At 36.6% G+C, this 6,341-nt stretch overlaps 1 protein-coding gene across 5 annotated transcripts in view; it reads left to right on the forward strand.

Moving 5' to 3' along the window:
* The window catches only part of luzp1 (leucine zipper protein 1), a 92,316-nt gene extending 92,160 nt beyond the window's left edge, over nt 1-156 (forward strand). For all 5 annotated transcript variants that reach the window (XM_062041473.1, XM_062041471.1, XM_062041476.1 and 2 more), the window contains one exon: nt 1-156. This exon is cut by the window's left edge. The gene's annotated coding sequence lies outside the window, so the exon portion shown is untranslated.
* Nucleotides 157-6,341: the final 6,185 nt, after the last annotated feature.

Below are 6,341 nucleotides of genomic sequence, written 5' to 3' on the forward strand. Positions count from 1 at the left end.
TATTCACCCAAATACAAGTGTTTTTTCTAGTAGGCAGCACCTCTCTTGTTTGTGTGTGTGTGTGTGTGTGTGTGTGTGTGTGTGTGTGTGTGTGTGTGTGTGTGTGTGTGTGTGTGTGTGTGTGTGTGTGTGTGTGTGTGTGTGTGTGTGTGTGTGTGTGTGACAGGAAGACAAGCTCTGAGCACCTGTTGGTTTGCACGTATTAAATCTCAACTCCACATATAAAACAAAACAATACTACGTGATTTAAAAAAAATAAAAATAAAAAATTGTCCTTCATTCTATTCGCCACTCTAGCAGTCAATATTTTGAAAAAAAATGTTAACGTCAAAAGCAATTTTTCTATTTTTTTTGTCAAAGCCCAAATCAAGAATTCCCAAATCCTGGATTTTCCTCAAAGAAAACTCAAAAGTCCCCCAAAAATGTAAAATCTTGTAGTCCCTGTTTCCTTCGGAGGTTTTTCCAATCCTCTGAGCGTCTTCCTTTCTAAAAGTGAAGACTCGTTCGGAAACCCCAAAAACTTGCTAGTCTAGTTCGCTAAAAGTGTCAAAGGGCTGTTTTTGTCTCGACTGACTTGGGGTTTCTAAATATGGCCACGAAACCTTAGAAGGGTGCCCGGTTCTGCCGGAGACTCCCTGCGGCTTGAATGCAACCTCGATATGACATCATTGCAGTTTTTTTTAAATAGCATCCCACCTATTTTACTCACGCCGACAAATCACGTAACATTTTGGCTCGTAAAGAACTCCTCCAGACTCCATTTTTGTGTGTGTGTGTTGTTGTTGTATCCTGCATTCTTTTCGGCGCTCGAGCCGTCCCACCGAGACAATATTAGAATGACTTTCTAAGGTTTTCTTTTCAGCTTCCAAACAAAAGCTTGATTTTTTATTTTATGGACAGTTCTTCCAAATATAAGACGACACCAATTTTTCAAGACCAGTAAAAGTATTTTAAAACAACAAAATCCTATACAAAAAAAAAATTTTTTTTTTACAATATTAGTTTTACAAGCAAGTCTTTGTCTCCTCAGGTCACTCGTGTGTGTGTGTGTGTGTGCGTGCACGTGTGTGTGTGCAGGGAGAAATTTGGTGCCACTTGCTCGTAGAAATCTCTCAACCCCAAATATAAAGACGACACATCATTTGCAGTTAAATGTTTTCTTTTTTGCTGCAAAAGACAAAAAGTAATGTCAAAAAAACCCTAATAATTTGGCTTTTATTTTGTAATTTTTTTTTACTAAAATGTACAAAACTGAGTATGGTCTAAATGTTGTTGATAAAATTACATGTATTTTTAAATAAATTAAATATTGACGTCTTACATTCTTTTGCCAAAAAAAAAAAAGACAGCGAGTTTAAAAAAGACAAAAATTGACGAGAGTATAAATAAGTATTGGCTCTTTTCACCTGAATACAAGATTTCTATTTGTCAAACATGTGCATGTATACACAAAAGAATATAAGACGACCTGTCTTGACTCTTTTCTAATGGTAAAAAAAACACTACACTACAACATGGTGTTCATTTCAAGTCTTGTGCTTGTGAATAAAACATTCTGTCATCCTATATTGTGGCGAATATAATCTGCACTTAACCAGCACTTAACTTGAAGACCTTTTTAACGGATTAACGCTCTCTTTTATTGTGGAAAAACCTGCTTCAGTGTCCTTTTTTATTTACCGCAAAAATTCATCAAATCAATCCGAAAAATCATTCCACCATATTTGTAGTTCCTTCTCCAACTGAATCTCCTTTTTTTTTTTTTCTTTTGTCAGAACAACAGCATAAAAAGATGTCTCATTTTGGATGCTGATAGATTTTATTTAAGGAGAAAAATGTAATTTTGTAAAGTGGGCCTTATTATTAATGGAATATATTTGTGGTTTTAAGGACAATATATATATATTTTTGTGTTATATTACACTCCTGGAGAGTATGACATCCTGTATTATTTTGTGTTTGTTCTTGTTTTAGTACATTTCTCAATTTGTGGAGGACATAAAAAGGGGCGGGGCTACATGGCTCATTAGGCCTTCAATGCAGGGCCTCGTGTGCTCTTTTGTTCTGCCAAAGAAAGAAAAGAAATAGGAATTTTAGGAGCGTATATCAATAATCAATAAAAAGCAGATCAATATGGCAATAAAAGGTTTTATTAAGTGGACTCTGTGAGGGGGGAAAAATGTGTATTTGTGCTCAAGTTGACTTTTACAGGTAAATGTGCATGTTTTAACTTTACTGGCGCATGTAAGCTCTCTTGCCAACTGTACAGCAGACCGTATGTATTCTAATAAAAATAAAAAGCAACCTATTTGTAAACACGCTGAGTCAGACTGATGCTGTGCTTTTTACATGCCTTTTTTTTTTTTTTTTTTTTTTTTTAACACGCTCGAACGTGCTCAGCAGGTTTGTGATTTGGCACAAGTCGGGGGAAGAGCCCACGCTGCTGTGGAATGTCCAACGTCAGCGTGTGCGTCATGTCGGGGGGGGGGGAATAATGTGGCTGACTTTTTTTTTTAGCAGCTGATTTGATGTCTTTAGTACACACCGCGGATAATATTTTAAAACTTTTATGTTTTCTTATCTATGTTTCTAGTTTTCATTTTTGTTGGGTGTTATTTCCTGTTTTGATGATGGACTGGAAATTTTCTTTGACATAAGTGACTATAGAGCAGGTGTGTCAAACGTACGGCCCGGGGGCCGGATCAGGCCCGCGAACAGGTTTTATCCGGCCCGCGGGATGAGTTTGCTAAGTATAAAAATGAGCCAAAATTTTTGAATGAAAGAAACGGCTGTTCTAAATATGTCCACTAGATGTCGCAATAGCAATTCTTTGTATCTTTGTAGATTATGCTACATATGTAAAAAAAAAACAAAAAACTGCACGATGTTAGCGCACTAGTCGAGGAAAATGAGCAAACTACATAAATAACATCCTGTATTTTGATTTTGGTATTTGTTTATCTTGATAGATTGAAAATTAACACCAATGACTTGACTGATGAACATTATCACATCATTTATTCAGAATAACGACAAATAAAGATAGAATATTATTAACCGCAACATGTAAGTGTAAAAACACAACAACATTATGATTTGTACATTTTCAGAATGTGCTTGTTCTATTTTTAAACAAAGAAAATAATCTGAAGTTGTCTTTATTTTTAAGTTATCGTGCCGCGATTTTACCAGTCCGGCCCACTTGGGAGTAGATTTTTCTCCATTTGGCCCCCGATCTAAAATGAGTTTGACACCCCTGCTATAGAGCTTGTTTAGACTACATTTTTTTATGACTAGATTTTTTTTTTTAAAGTAAAAATAAATACAAAATGTTAGAATTAACCTTTTTAAATAGTATTTGAATATGAAATTACCACATGTAAGGGGCGCTGGAAGTTGGCTGATCCGTCAGCAGTCCTGTTCTGGAATTGGATTATGCATAAAATCTGAATTTAAAGTTAACTTAATTAAATTAACTTAAATTAATTTCCCCGCGGGGATTAAATAACTATTTCTGAATATACATATTCATATTAAGTTTTGCTCAAAAAGGTTCATTATGTCTTCTTATTCATATTCTCTTTCAAATGTTCTTGTTGTCAGACAATATTTTCGGCATTTTTAGACGGAATCTTTACCTGACATGTTTCGACTGTCATCTTCAGAAGTGTCACCTGACCACTGTGACGTGTTGCCCATTAGCTGTTCTTACAGGCGTCCACAGTGGTCAGGTGACACTTCTGAAGATGACAGTCGAAACATGTCAGGTAAGAAACATGTCAGGTAAAGATTCCATCTAAATATGCCGAAAATATGGTCTGATTACAAGAACGTTTGAAAGAGTATATTCATATATACACGTGTATGTACTGTATATTCACACACATATACAGATACATTTAAATATATATACCGTATTTTTCGGAGTATAAGTCGCACCGGCTGAAAATGCATAATAAAGAAGGAAAAAAACATAAGTTGCACTGGAGTATAAATCGCATTTTTGGGGGGAAATTTATTTGATAAAACCCAACACCAAGAATAGACATTTGAAAGGCAATTTAAAATAAATAGTGAACAACAGGCTGAATAAGTGTACGTTATATGACGCATAAATAACCAACTGAGAATGTGCCTGGTATGTTAACGTAACATGGTAAGAGTCGTTCAAATGCATATTTCACTACGTCCAGCTTGTAATCTGCAGTATATGATTTCCTTTTCGGTGCCATTTTTGTTCAGCCCTTCTCAGTTTTTATAAGTTACCGCCAATGTTGAAATGATCAATTTTCATAGGCACGGAAGTAGTAGCAGGTAGCATCTTTTTTTCCCACAATGCACTTCTGCCATGACCTGTCCCCGCCAAATTTGTATTGGTTGACGTGTGTGTGTGTGACGATTGCTGATATACGCCTAGTCTCTTACGGGAATGAGATAAATAATATCATTTGATATTTTACGATAATTAGAGATGTCCGATGATATCGGCCTGCCGATATTATCGGACGATAAATGCTTTAAAATGGAATATCGGAAATTATCGGTATCTGTTTTTTTATTATCGGCATCGTTTTTTTTTTTTTAAATTAAATCAACATAAAAAACACAAGATACACTTACAATTAGTGCACCAACCCAAAAAACCTCCCTCCCCCATTTACACTCATTCACACAAAAGGGTTGTTTCTTTCTGTTATTAATATTTCTGGTTCCTACATTACATATCAATATATATCAATACAGTCTGCAAGGGATACAGTCCGTAAGCACACATGATTTTGCGTGCTGCTGGTCCACAAATAGTACTAACCTTTAACAGTTAATTTTAGTCATTTTCAGTAATTACTAGTTTCTATGTAACTGTTTTTATATTGTTTGACTTTCTTTTTTAGTCAAGACATTTTTTTTTAATTTATCTTATTTTATTATTTTTAAAAAGGACTTTATCTTCACCATACCTGGTTGTCCAAATTAGGCATAATAATGTGTTAATTCCACGACTGTATATATCGTTATCGGTTGATATCAGTATCTGTAATTAAAGAGTTGGACAATATCGGATGTCGGCAAAAAGCCATTATCGGACATCCCTAACGGTAATGTGTTAATAATTTCACACATAAGTCGCTCCTGAGTATAAGTCGCACCCCCGGCCAAACTATAAAAAAAACTGTGATTTATAATCCGAAAAATACAGTATGTACCGTACAGTTTTTTCCATAGTTTGGCCGGGGGTGCGACTTATACTCAGGAGTGACTTATGTGTGAAATTATTAACACATTACCGTAAAATATCAAATAATATTTAGCTCATTCACGTAAGAGACTAGACGTATAAGATTTCATGGGATTTAGCGATTAGGAGTGACAGATTGTTTGGTAAACGTATAGCATGTTCTATATGCATACTTGCCAACCCTCCCGTTTTTAGCGGGAGAATCCCGGTATTCAGCCCCTCTCCCGACAAACTCCCGGTATTCAGCCGGAGCTGGAGGCCACGCCCCCTCCAGCTCAATGCGGACCTGAGTGGGGACAGCCGTTCTCACGTCCGCTTTCCCAGCAGCTTGCCTGCCCAATGACGTCATAACATCTACGGCTTTTAGAGAGTAGAGTGCACAACAAGCAGAGAGAGTTCTTGGTTTCTTATGTGGGTTTATTGTTAGGCAGTTTCATTTACGTCCTCCCAGCGCGGTAACAACACACAACAACAGCAGGCACGTTTAGTCTACCGTAAAGCAGTTCGTCTGCCGTAAAGAGCAATGTTGTGACACTCTTAAACAGGACAATACTGCCACCTACCGGATAGCCTGCAGAATACTGAAATTCAAGTATGTCTTGATTTGGTGAATTCTAGCTGTAAATATACTCTCCTCTTAACCACGCCCTTGGCCACGCCCCCGCCCCAAACACGCACCCCCCGCCCCCCCACCTCCCGATATTGGAGGTCTCAAGGTTGGCAAGTATGTCTATATGTTATAGTTATTTGAATGACTCTTACCATAATATGTTACGTTAACATACCAGGCACGTTCTCAGTTGGTTATTTATGCCTCATAACGTACACTTATTCAGCCTGTTGTTCACTATTCTTTATTTATTTTAAATTGCCTTTCAAACGTCTATTCTTGGTGTTGGGTTTTATCAAATAAATGTCCCCAAAAAATGCGACTTACGGTATACGTTTTTTTCCTTCTTTATTATGCATTTTCGGGCGGAGCGACTTATACTCCGAAAAATACGGTACTTTAACTTCACATCTGAGGCCTCCATATATATCATCAGAATTCTTAGTTCCTAGATTGGTAGAGGGAAAAAAAATGCTTTCAGTTTGCATTTTCAAT

The sequence above is a fragment of the Entelurus aequoreus genome, linkage group LG03 (assembly GCF_033978785.1).
Source record: "Entelurus aequoreus isolate RoL-2023_Sb linkage group LG03, RoL_Eaeq_v1.1, whole genome shotgun sequence".
Classification (NCBI taxonomy): Eukaryota; Metazoa; Chordata; class Actinopteri; order Syngnathiformes; family Syngnathidae; genus Entelurus; species Entelurus aequoreus.